This window comes from Eubalaena glacialis, chromosome 17 (genome assembly GCF_028564815.1).
Source record: "Eubalaena glacialis isolate mEubGla1 chromosome 17, mEubGla1.1.hap2.+ XY, whole genome shotgun sequence".
Lineage (NCBI taxonomy): Eukaryota > Metazoa > Chordata > Mammalia > Artiodactyla > Balaenidae > Eubalaena > Eubalaena glacialis.
The window spans coordinates 9,260,815-9,278,628 of record NC_083732.1 but is presented as its reverse complement, the minus strand read 5'-3'; the positions used below and the strand labels follow the sequence as shown (position 1 = coordinate 9,278,628).

At 37.7% G+C, this 17,814-nt stretch overlaps 1 pseudogene; it reads right to left on the bottom strand.

Moving 5' to 3' along the window:
• Positions 1–14,970: 14,970 nt before the first annotated feature.
• Positions 14,971–15,381, bottom strand: LOC133077003 (prothymosin alpha-like; annotated as a pseudogene).
• Positions 15,382–17,814: the final 2,433 nt, after the last annotated feature.

Sequence of the window (17,814 nt, the reverse complement as noted above, 5' to 3'; positions counted from 1 at the left end):
AAAAAAAATCCACATAGGCTACTTTTGTGCTAACTGGCCACACATTTCCTAAGCCCTTTTTATCTTCACTTATACATGATATTTGTAATGCTATGAGATTTTACTGGTATAAGCCCTGGTGGTTCACAGTTGAATAGAAGGCACTAAGTCAGTCACTGCCCTCAAGAAGAAGTGCAGCTGGCTCTATTTCCTCTATTTCATCTCGTGATACAATGCTCGAAGGGCTAATCGTGGGTCAGAGAAGCCAAAGAGGAAAGAATCAGGACTGTCTAGGTGACATGGTTCATGCTCAAAGAAATAAGCTCTGGATCCAGGTTTACTCCATGTCTTCTCCTGCCGCCCTGCTTGAGGCCCAAGATTCCTCTATAATAAGCTCCTTTCTCAGGTTGGGGCCATTCCCTCAGGCTCTGTGAACTTCCTCTGCCCAGAATAGGCTTGTTCTCATCCATTTTCCTAAGAGTTTGCTCAAACCTGGATCTTCCCTCTCTGTCTAACTCTCTCTGACAAATTGGTTGGATGGTCTGCCTGATTTTCATTAGAAATCCTTCCCCATGAACCTACTCCTGGGTGACCCCCAACCCCAGGTTCCACATATTGCAGCTCACGGACCACTGACCCCCTCGACATGCCCCCACTTCCCACTGAATCTGGCCACATTCCTGGGACACACAGAGCACAGGACCCCTGCATTCTCAGGAAGGGGGTTCAGATAATATTTATTTGTAAAAATATTTTAATGTGGGACATGTGGAGGCAAAAAGTTGGTCGTCAATAAGTCGTTAGTTGGACTAACAGTATGCAGCATTGCTTTGAGCAGAAAGTTCCTTTTCTTCTCTAAGCCCCATTAGGGTCTTTCCTACAATCTGCAGAATTCATTCTCAGCCTTTCCATCTGAAAGTACTCAGAGAGGACATCAAGGAAAATCCTTACCATTGATTTTTGTTGTTGTTGTCTTAATTTATCATCCTATGAACGGCCTCCGGTGTTTGCTTGGTTCTGTCATCATCTTTATAATCAGAGAGCTCTTTGAGATCTACAAATTTTTTTCTGGATGGTATTTTTCTGCTCCCACTAATTTTCTAGATGGTGTGGAATTAACAACCACTCAAGTTCTTTTTAGCAAGAAGAACAGTTTTCTGTTTGGGATCTAAGTCCCAGAGCCACCACAGTGAACTGCCCTCATGGCAGCTGAGGGGGATCCCTGCCTGTTCCATTTCACAACTGTCGCATCTACAGACACGAGCTGAGCTGTGACACCTGTGGCCACTCGTTCATTCCACCTGCCCTTCTCTGGTCCTCTGCATACCCTCTGAGCCATGGGTTCTCTCCTGAATGTTCCATCATAAAATGAGATTTTAATGCAAGTTCTGACCCCCCCCCCTCACATTTTCACGTGACCTCAGTGACTGACTGTTTCTCTACTAAAGGCTGAGATGCTTTTCCTGGAGAAAATGAATGTGGCAATGATCTAACTGTAAAGAAACCACTCCTCCATGCCACTGACAGAGGAGAGACATGGAAGGGATGTGGCTTAATTTCCACTATGCACACGTATATCAGGCACACTTAATTTTGTATTAATTTCCCATCCTTTTACCAAGATATGCAATGATTCTCAGGAAGAAGCCAACAGACATATTCAGTAAAGATGGCTGAAATATAAACATTATATTTTCCTGACTCTGGAATTCTGTTGCATTCTAGGAAGACAGTATTTCTTATCAAGTTCTAAACAAGGGTCATGACTATAGATTAAACTGAGTTTTAGGAAGTATGGAAGAAAAAAATAAGAGAAGCAAGTTTCTCTCTGTTATGAGTTGAATGGTGTCCCACAAAAAATGATATGTTGACATCCTAACTCTCTGTACTTCAGCATGTGACCTTATTTGGAAATAGGATGATTGCAGATGTAATTAGGTAAGTTAAGATGAAGTCATCTGGAAGCAGGGTGGGCCCCTAATCCCATATGACTGATGTTCTTATAAGAAGATGGCCATGTGAAGACAGAGACACACAGGGAGAATGCCTTGTGATGATGAAGGCAGAGATTAGAGGGATGCAGCTGCAAGCCAAGGAATGCCAAAGTTGACAGCAAACCACTAGATGCTAGGAAGCGGCAAGGAAGGATTCCCCTGTAGGTTTCAGAAAAAGTATGGACCTGCTAACAATTTGATGTCAGGCTTCTAGCCTCCAGAACTGTGAGACAATTTCCCTTGTTTTAAGTGAACCAGTTTGAAGTACTTGTTATGGCCGCACTGGGGAACTAATACACTTTCCTTCTCCCTAATCCCAAAGCTGGGCCAGAGCAAATGCTGTAGCGATCTGTGGTCACTGATGCAGCCTCCCTGGACTGATCTCAGGGAGGCAGCGTTGGGGGACAGAGCACCACAGAAACTGCAGGAAATAGTCAGGAGTGTGACTGCCACAAACACTGGAGCTCCCATCCAAGTATGGTGTTTAGGATTTGCTGAGAACCTAATGTCAGGGGAGAATAAAAAGAGCAGCGTTTTAGAGTCAGACAGATCTGGGTTCTAATCTGAGCTCCGCTGACTTCTGACTTCTGATTTTGGAAATGTTCCCTAATCATTTTGGTCTTTTGTGTCTTAAAGTTTGAAATGTAGTTAATAATGTCTGTCTTAAAAGGTTTCTATATGGTTTGGGAAATAAATATATATAAATTACCCAGAAATTGCTATTATAGTGACCATAGAGAGTTCAAAATATTTATAATGCACAAAAGAAAATGCATCAATTAACGTTGATCGACAGCTTTGTTGAAATGATTTTCTCTAGGCCTCTACCCGGGGGACCTGGTTTCGTGGCCAGGGAGATTAGTCTCTGCTCTGTGCTAAAGCCACATACAAGGGTTGTGATTAATTCTAGAAAACTGAGAACCATTCCAGCCCTTTCTGGATTTTCCTATTTATAAAAGACTAGTGACAGTAACTATTGCCACTGGGTGCAGACTATATGTCAGGCATTAGAGTAAGTTTTAAGTTCATTATCCTCTTTTGTTCTCGCAACAAGCTCATGAAATATCATTATCCCAATTTTTAGATGACTGATTTGAAGCTGAGTTAGATTAGGTTGCTCACGTACAGTCCAGTAGAAAGTGGTAGAGCCATGATTCTAATCCAGTTCACTCTAGCTTTTAATTACTACATTAGTCGCTCTAAAATGTTTTTTAGCCAGAACATCCCTTTTTATCAAAATATTATCCATGTTCTTTTTATCAAAATGTTTCCCAATTTCACTTCTCATAATATTATCTAGATCCCTAATAAATAGAACAGACAAATCTAGCTGGTGTGGTTCAAGCCCAGAACTCTAGGGCCTGTAGAACAAAATGAAAAGCACTCACTTTAGTGCAAGCTGCTTCCCAGAAACTACTTTGAGAAGTATAAACTACTTGAGAAATATAAATGGGCTACATACATGTGACATTTAACGTAAGGGAATCGGCAGTACTGCCCTGTCAGGGTGCCCAGTAGCCCGGACACTTTTCCCACTCTTGAGTTTAGACAGTTTAGACAAGAGAATGGTGCCATTTCCAATGACAGCAGGCACCCTCTTCTCCCAGCTTCCACAGAAAAAGGCAACGGGGATCACTCATTATCCAACTTGATGAGCTAACAGCAAAGAGACTGAAAGAAGCAGAATGCAGAGAAGGAGAGTTTTCAAAGCATTCTTAAAAAATGTTAGACTCTGTTCTCTTAATCACATCACTGCACCCACATGCACCGAGAATTTCACAAATAATTTGAGGCAATGCAGACATTGCCCAGAAGGAGTTCCCCACCCAGGGCACCAATCAACAGACGGATTACTGCAGATTTCCGGTTGTCTGTACTAATGCACCCTATGTAGCAAAGTCCCTAGACTGGTGTTACTTAGCATGACCTACTTCGGCATTTCTCACTTTTTGTACAGTTTTTCTCCTCACTGTGTTGTTTCTTAGAAATTTATTTCAGCCTTGATTTTCATTTCCACTTCTTTTACTCAACTTCAGCTTTGCTAACATTTGATGAAACGACCTTTTTATCAACGTGGAATTTACTGATTATCCTTTGAGAACTGGAAGCAGCTACACTCAAGGCATTCAGTCCTCTGATTCTTGGTGAAGGCCAAGATGATCCAGTACTGTTCCTTTGGTGATTACATAAAGAGGTCCTTCTTTGACATCTGATGATTATAGCTGTTTTGGTGATTACTTTCTAGAACTGTGTTGGTACTTGTAGTCAAAACTCTGAACTTCCATCCTGAATGTCACTATTTGGCAGAGAATGTCAAATGATGTCAACAATTCACATGCAGATTCACTTCATCTTTTTCTCTGTAACTGGTTTAATTTAAAGTGATATAAGTAGACCAGAGGTTAAAAAAAAATGTGCCAACATGGCTGAGAATGTAACTAAGAAATGAGTCAAAATTATAATCCATATGAGACACAGCTTGGAACCCCTTCCTGGGATTCGGCTGTCCAAACATTGCTGATGCTGATAACAGCCACATGAAGCATAGTTAAAGACGTGTTAAAGCTGGAAGAAACAGAGGGAAATATCTGCAAACTGTGCATAGTAAAAACGTCTATGTTTTAACAGCTTTAGAGCTGCAGAGTTACTTCATTAACTTTAAACTTTTAAGCTAAATCTCTTGGGACATATCAGGAGTTGCTTAAATATCATTTTCATGTACCTTGAGTGGGAATTATTCCAAAATGTTCTGCTCTACTTATTTATAATCCACATCTGCTCTGTAAACAATCACGGCTGCTTTCTTGAAAAATAAGCACCAACATGGATTCTAAAGTAACTAAATGATTTCTTTATGAGAAAATGTTACAACATGATGCAAAATGGCAAGCCTGGTTAAAGTGTTCTTAGGCCTTTTTAATTATTCTTTTACTCATGTGGAAAATTTTTTTTTAACTCAGAAGGTTATTTTAATGAAATTTAAATATACTTGCTTTTTATGAAAAAAGAATTATTAAACCCAAATTCCCAATGATTAACTCAGAAAGAATTATTAATATCTGAAAGTATAACAGCTTTACTTAAGGTTTGTACTACATTTTATATAGCTTTTTATGATATATAAAATACTTCTAGGTTATAAAAATTAAAGATCCACATTATTTTTCAGGACTATACTTATTGTTTAAGCCATCTGTATTCAATATTGAACATGAGACATGGTATTTATATCATTTTATTTGTATTTACAACTATATTTCTATTATTGAATATTAGCATTCTCATACGATTCACCCTCATAGAATGGCCATCAGAATGACAATAATAATCAGGAAAATTGCAGTATCAGGATGACAAAATTCCCCATGATGTAGGTCTTCTGTGGTGGATACAAACCGATGTTTTAGATTTATATTAATCTCAATATATTTCTGCATATATTATGCAGAAAACAATCTATTTGCTTTGGAAGCAGGTCAATTGACATCGTTCTCTACTCCCTTAACTCCTCGAGCTTTTAATTTAACTTAAAAAATATGTTTCTTTTCTTCCAAGAATACCTTTGATTCCAAAACATTTGCCAGTAAAGGAGTTTCTTAACAGCACCCAAATGGAAGTATTTGTTAATTAGTCATTTTAAATTTGCTACTTGATAACATTTACGCCTGCATATGTTCTCTTATTGTTATGACCCTGAGATTATTCAAACCCTCTGTCAACCTTTTCTCCACGCACAGGTAGAGTCCACTGAGCAAACAGTAAGTGGGATATTCAATTATAAATGGATTACTTTCTGCCTTTAGACCTTGGCATGCATTGGGCTTCAAAGTTTGATTCCTATGATAATACAGTTGTCCCTTGGAGATTGGTTCCAGGCCCAAAGTCAGGGGATGCTCAAGTCCCTTATATAAAATGGCATAGTATCTGCATATAACCTACACACATCCTTCCATATATTTTAAATCATCTCTAGATTACTTATAATACCTAATACAATGTAAGTGCTATTTAAATAGTTGCTGGTGCATGGCAAATTCGAGTTTTGCTTTTGGGAACTTTCTGAAAAAATTTTTTTCTGAATATTTTCGATTCTCAGTTGGTTGAATTCACAGATGAGGAAACTGTGGGTTCAGAGGGCTGACTGCATCTCAAATTATTTTCTTGGCTGTATTATTAAATGTTTAAATAGCACTCTGAGGACACTTCTCCAACCACTAGGAATATAAACAACTATACGATTATTTTTAAAATATTTCCAGAGACTAGATATTCTGAGTGCATTTTAAGTATTCTTCCTTTTTATTGGACACACAAAATTGTTCTCACTGGCTTTAGTTGAAATCTATGATATTTTAAAGTACACAAATGAAAAGAAGTACTTTAAATTTAAACAGGCCTCTAGACAAGCTAATAAATGGCTGCAATTACTTCCATTTCCCAATGGGAAAGCAGGGTCCAGAAAATATACTGAGCAGGGAAATGTGGAACCTCTCATTCTGAACCCCAGTGCTTTCCTTCCTAACTTCTGCTTTCCCCAAGTATGTTCTATGACTGGTAGCCTGGCCAATTCTTTTGGGAGGAGAAGTTGATTTTTGCTTTGGTTGCTTGTGCTACTGGTGTCATATCCAAAAAATTGTAGCCAAACCTATGTCGAGGCGCTTTTTCCTTATGTTTTCTTCTGGGGATTTTATGGTTTCAGGTCTTATGTTTAAGTCTTTAATTTATTTTGAATCAATTTTTGTAACTGGTCTAAGATAGGGATTGAATTTCATTCTTTTACATATGATTATCTAGTTTTCCCAACACCATTTATTGAAGACTTGCCTTTCCCCACTGAGTACTCTTGGCTCCCTTGTCATGTATTAATTCATGGTATATGTGAAGGTTTATTTTTAGACTTTCAGTTCTGTTCCATTGGGCTATATGTCTGTTTTCATGCCACTAACATACTGTTGTGATTACTGTAGCTTTGTAATATCATTTGGTATAAAGAGGTGTGATATCTCCAGCTTTGTTCTTCTTTCTCAGAATTGCTTTGGCTATTTGGAGTCATCTGTGGTTCCATACAAATTTTAAGGTAGCTTTTCTATTTCTGTGAAAAATGCTGTTATAATTTTGATAGGGATTGCATTGAGTCTATAGATAGCTTTGTGCAGTATGGACATTTTCACAATTTAAATTCTTCCAATCTTTGCACATGATCGTTTCATATATTTGTGTCTTCTTCAGTTTCTTTCATCAAAGTCTTATAGTTTTAATGTAGAGATCTTTCACCTCCTTGGTTAAATTTATTCCTAAGTATTTTATTGCTTTTTCTCCCAATTTTATTGAGATATAATTGATATAATAGTATTTTATTGTTTATGATGCTATTGTAAATGGGATTTTTTTCTTTTTCAGATCTTTTGTTGTTAGCGTATAGAAACACATTGATTTCTGTATGCAGGTATTATATCCTGCAACTTTACTGAATTTGTTTACTAGTTCTAACAGTTTATTTTGTGGAGTTTTTGGAATTTTCCCTATATATAAAATCATATCATATGCAAAAAGACAATTTTACTTCTATCTTTCCAATCTGGATGCATTTTATTGCCTTTTTTTTGCCTAACTGCTCCAGTAATTGTGTTCAGTATCTAGTATTGCTTTTGATAATATATTGTATAGGAGAGGTGAGAGTGGGTACCCTTGTCTCACTCCCGATCTTAGGGGAAAAACTTTCAACCTTTCACTGTTTAGTTATGATGTTAGCTGTGGGCTTGTCATAACTGGCCTTTATTATATTGAGTTACATTCCTTTTATATAGCATTTGTTGAGAGTTTTTACCATGAAAGTATGTTTAATTTTGTCAAACGCTTTTTTGCATCTATTGAGATGATTATGATTTTTATCTTTCATCCTATTACTGTGGTGTATCACATTGATTGATTTGTGTATGTTGGACCATCCTTGCATCTCATGGATAAATCCCACTTGATTGTGGTGTATGATCCTTTCAAAGGGCTTTGAATTTTATTTGTTAATATCTTGTTGAGAAATTTTTCCTTTCTATTCATCAGGGATGCTGGCTTGTAGATTTCTTGCAGTGTCCTTATCTGGCTTTGGTATCAGGGTAATGCTGGAGTCATAAAATGGTGTCATTTTCAAATGACAAAATGAAATAAAAATAATAATAATATGAATATATTTACACAGATGATAAATTGAAATCATGATCAAACCATACTCACAATGATAACCCCAGGCTCAGATACTTTTGTCAGTGAATTTTATCAAATATTTAAGAAAGAAATAACCCAAACTGTGTTTAAAATTTATAAAGAAATGCAAATATCCTAGAATATTCTACATAAATTTTTCTTTAGAAACAAAAATGGTGGAGGACCTACACTCTCAGATTTCAAGCCGACTATAAATATAAAATAAAGTGTGGTACCAGAATAAAGATAAAGAATAGATCAATGAAACATAATAGAGTTCTCAGAAATACACCCACACCTATACAGCTTGCCAATTTTCTATGACACCAAAACAATCTCATGAAGAAAGGAAAGAATTTTCAAAACAGGCTCTTTGAACAATTGGATGTACATTCAGAAAAGCAAATTACAAAATATTTTTATTGAAAATGGAAACACACTTCAAAATTTGTGAGATGTAACTAAATAAACACTTACAGAGGGAAATATCACAGTAAAGTTTATATTAGAAAAAACTAAAACATTAAATCAATGATCTAAACTTTCATTTCAAATATCCTCATGAAAACCAACTGTGCAATCTTTTGGTCAAGAAGTTGAGACCAGTCATTCAGTTGGCATGGAAGGCAGTGTCCCAGTGACCCAAGGTCCTCGGTGAGGGAGACGGCACCTGTCCACGTGGCCAAGAATGGGGGCTCCAGAGACAGACTGATCTGGGTCTGCATCCTGGCTCTGCTGCATCAGCCTTGTCACCCTGGGCACGTGAGCTCACCTCCCTAAGCTCCAAGTCTCTTGTCTATGCAATGGGGCAGCAATATAACCAAAATCCTAATGTGTATGTGAGGATTAAATACAATAAAATATGTGTCGATTTGCAATCTTGGGAGCTTCCCCAGGTGAAATTCAAAACTGGCCACTGTACATGGAGGGCAAGGAGAAACAGAAGAAAGAGACAGAGAACTCCAGATTTGTAGGAGGCAGTTATAATAAGGGAACTTGCATATGAGGTTTGTCTAGGACAGGTGGCCGCAAAGTTAGTAATCTCCATCCTTACCCCGCAGAATCTTAAGAGTTTATAGAGAGGCCTTAATGGGTCAGTCACATATACTGTCCACATGGTCTCACAAAGCATTGCTATCTCAAGGCTGTATCTGCTGGGATACTGAGGATGCCTGGAATTCCAGGTGAGCCTGAGCCAGTGAGGGCTGCTTTCTGAACTCAACTGAAAATGTTTTTTGTGAAGAAAAAGTAAATTGCTCTACTTAAGGTTTCTGTTGCCTCGGTAAGTAGATAGTGGAAAAAATTTCTCTTTTTTATAAAAATGAAAATCACTTTTCAAAAATATTCCCAAAGGCTACACTGTTCATCATTGGTATATTTAACTCATGCACCCTATTATTTAACAGAGAAAATTATAACCTGTTAGCACAGAATTCTGAAATGCTAATTAGTTTTCCCTATGTATTTTCCAAGAACTATGTAGAGTTTTTGTACTGGCTTAGTTCTAGAAAAAAAATGTGATGTCTATTTGCTACAACAATTTTTCCAAATGGAATGCAAAAATTTTTTCCTATGAGCTACTTTGGAACATTGAAAGTGACTTTTCAGAATAATAATTTTTATCTTTTTATCTTTGATATATAAAAGCTGTAATTTTTTAAACCTTTATACTATCTCCATCTTTAATAGTTGGAGATTTCCTTTGGAACCAGGATTTATTTCATGATTTGGAAATTTTATTTTCTTTTTCCAAGTAAATTTTTGTTCTTAAGACTTCTTCCCTGGCTATCCAAGTCCTAATGAATATGGTAAATGATCACAAACAAGCCAAACTAGAAGACTAATTTTTTTCCCCCATATTTAACATATTATTATTTTATTCAGTCCCAACATCTTGGGGTTGGAGTTCTCTTTAAAGATTTTTCGATGTGGACAATTGAAGAAGACTAATTTTTATTCACACCTAATCAGCTGCTCTTATGAAACCTTCAATCTATATATTGCTCATAAAGTGTTATTCTAAGCACTTTACACTTTATTACGTATAACTTTCAAACAACTGCTACAGTTAAGTTACCCTAACTTAAAATTAAGAACCCAGGACTCAGTGAACTTAAATAAATTTCTCAGTTTCTCAGTTATGTAGTCTCTGAATTGGGATTCAACCCAGCTCTGTCTGTACCTGAAGTACATAAGCGTTATCTGCCATATGACTATATTGGACTTAACATGGTCCAGTCACTTACTAGCAAAGAACTCTGTGGCCAAGTGAGAAGCCAGCTTCTCAGTTTTACTAACGGGCCACAGAAATTCCCTAAACCCGCAAAGTATATGGCTCTTTGATAAAGCCAGGAAAAAAGCTCCCGTAGACCTTCTAAGACAAGCCTGAAATGAACTGACCCACTTAGATGCTGGTGGAAAAGCTGTGGCATGGCTGACCTGTCCTCTGAGAGGGTCCCAGCTGGGGGAAGAGGGCTTTCTCCCTGGAGAGTGTAAACACAAGTCACGGAACCTGAAGCCAGTTGGGGCCACAGAGAAACAAAACCACACTGTCATGACATGCCATGACATGACTGCCTTCATGCCTTAACCCCACTCATCAGAGAAACGTGGCCCAGAGAATGCTTGACGCTCACAACTCTTAACGGTAAGTGTAAGACTGAACTGTCCTGTGAGAAGGCGTAAGAATAGAAGATAAAGATGGAAGTTTCCTCTATCTGAAACTAACTTTTGTCAGTTGGGGTAGAAAATGAGAAAAGCAAGGCAATGGTTTCCCTACCCTTTCCAAGTTTACTCTCAAACAGCATCTTAATTTGGATAACCTCTGCCATACGCGTGACAAATCACACATTATTCACTTTAGGATACAGGAAGGGCTCAATGTTGGTGAAAAAGTAACCCATCCCTTGACTTAATATTTCATGAATAAACATTTTTATTAAGAGGTAAATTAGAAATGCCTTTCTATATTTGCATTCCTTGAATGGACATAGGGATGCATAACAGAAGAAAATTATTCAATGTCTTTGCTCTTCCAAAGAGCAAAATACCTTGTTTATGAAGTTGTTTCCTGATACAATTTCATAACTGCATGGAATCCAATTAAGTTTTCAGGCCCGTTGGGGATCACATAAAGCAACATAGAAGTGCATTATCTTAGAGAATTAATGTTATTTTTCAAATGCTTTTTCTATGAATAAAATGGATATTCAGTTCCATCTAAGAAGAGCAATTGCCTTTATAACCCCTGTAGGGATAAACATCTAGGAGCAATAGTTATCTGCCCAGTTCCATATACCTTTTGCTTTTAGGAACAGACAAGGAGAATCATTGCTGCCACCTGTAGGAAAGGCACTGAGAGCCCTGGCATCATGATACTTTCCTGGAAAGTTATGGGGAGGCCATTTGGATGTTCTTTACACTCTGACTGTTTAAGGTATATTAGCTGAAGATATTAGTGGACAAAGGGATCATTCATTTACATAGTTCTTATGAAAGGAGTTAAATGAAATCACTAACTTGGTGATAGAAATAGGGATATAATCCAGGCTGTGAAATAAGAACCACAGAGAGAAGGTAAAATTAAGATGATGCCTGGAATTGCAGAATAGGTGAAAATGAGAACAAAGAAATAAGCATAGGAAGAAGGAATTTCAATGTGAAGAAAATTTATTTGAACATAATGAAGGAGGGAGAGGAAACACTGACCATGGAGTAAAAGCAAAAGTTATGAAATCCTTTGGATAAGAAAGAAAAATACATGTGAAAGTAGGATTTCTAAACAGACATGGAAAAATAATTTATAAAAAGAAACTACTAACTTTGAGGTATAGTTCCCCACTTTAGTTCCCCTCTTCCCTTTATAAATGAAATTTTAAAAAATACAACAGGAATATTCTTAAGGATCTAACATTTTGCTACCAAATTAGAAAGAGCATCTAAAATTTTGAGATGTCACTACCTATGTGCATTTTTATATTATTTTTTGCATGTACTTTGCGTGCTGAGACAAATCAGACTTCACAATTCATTATTTTTGTAAATCTCTTTATGAAACTCAACATCAATCCTGAACAATACATAATATACTATATTATATACTATCATATACATTATAGCATAATAAATCCAATAAATCTTAAATAGGTATCATAGCTGTTGTCTTGTTAATATCCCGATGACATAACTCTTTAAATATAGCTTCAAATAAGTTATTTCTCATTCAGTTATTTGGAGAAATAAATGAAGAAAATACATAAGCATTTTGTTGGGTTTGGAATTTTGGAAAGTTTCACTTTATTTTCTTCTCTTTCAATATGACTGATTTATTTTTCACATCTGCTTAATCTAAAATCTAAATCTTATTTCAATGTTTAAAATTTGTTAAGTATATAGTCTCAGCAAAAGTTTTTTTATAAGCTATTAAAATCCTGACGTTATCATATGTTCAAGTTCATGAATCCTTGGAGAATATTTATATTTCCGCATTCATTTGGCAATGGAAGAATAGTTTGCATAAGAGCTTCATTAATGCAAAACAAACTTCTTAGTTTCAGAATATTATTTTAATATTAATAATGATATGCCTTAAAGTGTCCATATTTCAGTAAATTTTAGTAAAATTGATAGGTGGAAGAAGATGTGAATATATATTATTCATGTACAAACAAATCATTCATGTTTTTACAGAAGCTAATCTTTAGGGAACCACAGGTATCCGTATGATAAAAATGACTGAAAAGGATACATATGCAAGGGGAAAAATGACAGTAAGCTTGATTTTGTAAGTACCAAATGTTGCCAACTGAAGTGATGACATAATTTTCAATACGAGATTTCACAGACAATTTGAAAAATTGCCCAGTTGTCAGATTTAACAGCCAAATGATTTGCAGGGAAAAAAAAAAAAAAGAATTTTTCCCACGCTATTTTTTATGCAACAAAAAATATTTTGCATCTACTCTGTGTCCAGCTCTGTGCTAGATACAGAGATTACAAAGGTAAGTAAGATCCAGTTTCTGATTACAAAGAAATTACAGTTACAGGAACTCATGGACCAAGTTTAAACCACTTTCTAAAACACGCACAAATAATTTTTCCTAAATTTTGGTCCACAAATTAAAAATAAGAATAAAATTATGTGTTAATATTTTTGTGAAGGTGGTCATCCCTGATTACACATTCCCCCCAAAATTCACATTGGGCCCTGAAATATCTGAATTATTTTTCACAGACATCCAAATTACTGTTTAGCTTTGTGTTTTCTAAACAATCACAATGACCCTTCTGCTTCATGTGCCTAGAGCAACAGCACCTTAGGACGTGTATCAATATTGTTAAACAAACGAAATACTTAATGACTACCGAATGTTGATATTTTAACATATTCCTCCTGAGACCTTCGGAAGTGATACAAAATAATTTCATTATGTAAATGTAAGGCAAATTAAAATTATCTCATATAAAAAGTAATTACTGAGAGCCCTGGCTGGTATGAATGAATGGTCTGATTAAATCTGACCACTTTACTTTCTGTGAAACATAATTTAGCAGATCTGCATATGAATAGAAGAGGGAAATTAAATCAATTTATTTAAAATGGAAAATTCTGGAAGAGTTCACAACTGAAATAATCTCACTAGTCAAAACACATGTCTTCTGCAATTTGTGAAATATTTAATATATTGCAGGAGAGGGTGTCACTTGAACCAGGATTTGACTGGCACTGAGCCATTTTGTCATTCACCCGGGGTGAGTCCTGAGTGTTGGATTATAAACATTCTCAGGAACATTCACCACCAACTCTCCTATGTACCCAAATTCTGATCTTGGTGTTTATGCAAATGCGGTTTAGTTGAAGCCTTGATAAACTCAGGTCCTGTGCTCTGATTACTGTGTAATATGATACTATTTTCTACTGATTTAAAAACCCTTCTCGAGCCCTCCAGTCCCGCATGATAAAGTCCACACTCACAGTATCTATACGGCCCTTGTGACCTGCCTTCCTATCCTCCAGCCTCAACTCTGCTTCCTCCGTGCCTGTCTCCAGAGCAGCCATCCCGCTCCTCTTCCAGTTCCTTCACAGGCTCGGCCCCCTCTTAGCTCTCAGCCTCAGTGTTTCATAGTCCATTTACAAGGAAAGCTCTTCTCATTCTCCACCCGGATAACACATTCTTGCTCTTTTCCTGTTGTTGTTAGAACTCAGCAAAATAAAATTCCGGTTTATTGTTGGGCAACATTGTTTCACACATACATCAAACAGGACAAAATAAATAAATAAATAAACAGCAACTTCATAGACAAAAAAAGGAAAAAAAAGAAACGTTCTATCTTTGGCCTTTTTAACCATCTCATACAAACCAACTACTTACAGTACAGCTAAGTATATACACAAAAGAAGTTACTGGAATGCTCGGAAGAAGACTGTTTTTTGGTTGTTGTTTTTGCTTTTTTTACAAAGTTTTTTTTTCTCCTTTGAGATTATAATGAACATGGTCACAACACAAGTAAAGTCAGATGTAGGACTGAGAACGCTCCGAAGGCTGGTTTGGTCATCCGAGATCATTAGAAATGGCTGACCCCCTAACAATATGTACAAAAACATAAAATGCAAATAAAAAATACAAAAAAATTTTCCTTTTTAAAGTACTTTAAGAAAAAAAGCAGGGCCTTGGAAGTTGTGGTTCTTTTTTCCTCCCCTGTTGCAAGTTCGCGTTGTGGTTCTGGCTGGGTGGCGGGGAGGGCGTGTCATCTGCGGGTGGCGCTGCCGCATGGGCAGGCGGGCCGGCGGGACTCTCTACTCGAAGGGGACCACGTTTAGATCCTGAGACGGGAAGTGGAGGGTGACTAGGTGGCCCTTTAAGTTTAACTTCTCCTTTTTTGCTGTCCAGTCCTCCTCGTCGGTCTTCCGCTTCCGTCAACATCGTCGTCCTCCTCATCTTCAGCTGCCCATCTGCATGTAGCTGCCTCGGCCTCCTCATCTTCATCTCCATCCTCCTCCTCACCGTCACCTTCCCCCTCCTCCTCCTGTTCATCTACCTCACTGTCTGCCTCCCGCTCCCCATGTTCCTCGTTAGCATTTCCATGAGCAGGTGCCTCTCCCCCATTCTCCGCCTCCTCCACAACTTCCTTTTCTTAAGTCCTTGGTGGTGATTTCGGAGCTGGTGTCCGCGGCCGCATCTGACATGATGGGGCACACCGGTGATCCGATGCAGCGGGTTAAGAAGAAAGGGGGAGTGAAGTAAGTCAGAAAGAGAAAAACAAATACCGTATGCTAACACATATATGTGGAATCTAAAAAAAAAAAAAAAGGTCATGAAGAACCTAGGGGCAAGACAGGAATAAAGACACAGACCTACTAGAGAATGGACTTGAGGACACGGGGAGGGGGAAGGGTAAGCTGGGATGAAGTGAGAGAGTGACATGGACATATATACACTACCAAATGTAAAACAGATAGGTAGTGGGAAGCAGCTGCATAGCACAGGGAGATCAGCTCGGTGCTTTGTGACCACCTAAAGGGGTGGGATAGGGAGGGTGGGAGGGAGACACAAGAGGGAGGAGATATGGGGATATATGTATATGTATAACTGATTCACTTTGTTACACAGCAGAAACTAACACACCATTGAAAAGCAATTATACTCCAATAAAGATGTTTAAAAAAAGAAGAAAGCGGGAGTTCGACGGCCCTGGCGACAAAGCTGCCGGAGTCCGGCGGAGGTGACTGCGGCGGGCGGGGAGCCAGACACGGGAACGATGCAAAGATGGCTTTTCCGAGCAGCCAGTCCATTCCTGCTCTTGGAGCGTCATTTTACACTTTACTTCCCTGAGGAGAAAATGACCTTATCCTAAGATTAGAGAATACGGACTGTGTCTACCTTGGTGAATCCACAGCATTAAGCAAATTCCTAGCCTTTAGATTTTATTCATCCTTTCAATCATTCACTCATTATTCGATAAATATTTACTGATCATCTGATACATGGCAGGCATTGTTCTAGACATGAGGGATGCAAGAGCAATGTAGGACCAAGTCCCTTCCTCCTGAGGCTCAGGTTCTTGTCATTAATATAGACAACTGAGACATGAAAACAGAAGAACATTTCAGAAAGTCATAAATACTATGAGGAAAATCAATCATGGGTCAGGGATAGGGTCTCTTGGAGAAAGTTTCATTTGAGCGGGGTCTTAAATTTTAAAAAAGAAAAGCCACATCAAACTCAGGAAAAAGAACACTCTAGTCAGAGGAAATGTAAGTGCAGAGCCCTGAGAGGGGATGAGCTTGGCATATTTCTGGGGAATGGAAAGAGCATTGCCTGGAAAAGAGTGGAAAATGAAGCATCACGGGTAACAAGCACCTAGCTTAGACAGCCTCCAAGTCCTGTGGCACACCGCAGGTCCTAGTGTGCAGATTGGACTTGATTTTAAATCAAAAAGGAAGCCACTGGAGGCTATGGAGCAGAGGAGGGCCATGTTCTTACAGGCTTTAGAAAAATTACACTGCTACTAATGAAATGTAGGAGGAACAAGAATGGAAGCAGAAGTGATGATGGCTTGAACTAAGGTTTAGAGGAATAATTGGCAAGATTCAGGATCTAATTTGGGAAATAGAGTTTTGAAGCATCTGATAATTTAAATGCCGAAGGTAGAAGAAAGAGAGAAATCAGTAAATACTTATTGAAATTAATCCTCTTCTTTCATTTTAAGAATAATGCAAAGAGTTCTAGAGCACATCATGTTTTTTCAACCTCAGCACTATTGATATTTTGATCTGGATAATTCTTTGCTGTGGGGAACTTTCCAGCACTTTGTAGGATGTTTAGCAGCATCCCAGAAGACAGTAGCAACCCTTGATTTTGATAACCAACAATGTCTCCAGACATTGCCAGATGTCCTCAGAGGATGAAATCTAACCTGGCTGAAAATCACTGGATTAGATATAAAAAACAATGCTTCATTTGAAATAATATTACAAGTATTAGGCTATGCTTATCATGGGAAGTAATAATATTTTCTTTTCTTAAAACTTGCAAGTAAAATATTATAACCATCTTTTCTGGATGACTTGTTTGTAGCTGTTTTTGTGAGAATATTTTCAGATGTATCATTCAGTAATACATGGCCTACAGTACATGGCCTGATGATAAACCTGCCTATGCCATTCACTAGCTAGGGTTAGTGATGATAACAGTAGAACCTTTCTCGTGGGGATTGTTTTACATGTAAAATCTGCAGAGCACCTAGAACAGTCCTGGCACATAGTAAGCACTCAATAAACACTAGTTTGTTGTTGTTGTTGTAATTATCAACTCAGAGAAAACTGCTGGTGACTTGCAGGGGATTCCATAAAGAAAAATATTTTTCTTCTCTCAAAGAACCTTATCTGGACTTCCTACAGAATAATAGTAATATAAGAGGTGATTGAAGTTACTGTGATTTATTTGAGTCCCTGTCACAGTATGGGGATGAGTCACAGTATGGGGCTTTATCTAGAGGCTGTTCTAGACTTGTCGCAACTGGTTCAGGAACATTTCTGCCTACCCTCCTACCCTCCCCCTTCTCAATCTACAGACATTTCCAGGGTAGAGTGATTGGGAAAGCAGTGGGTACCTCTTTGGAAGTTATGGAGAATGTGGAT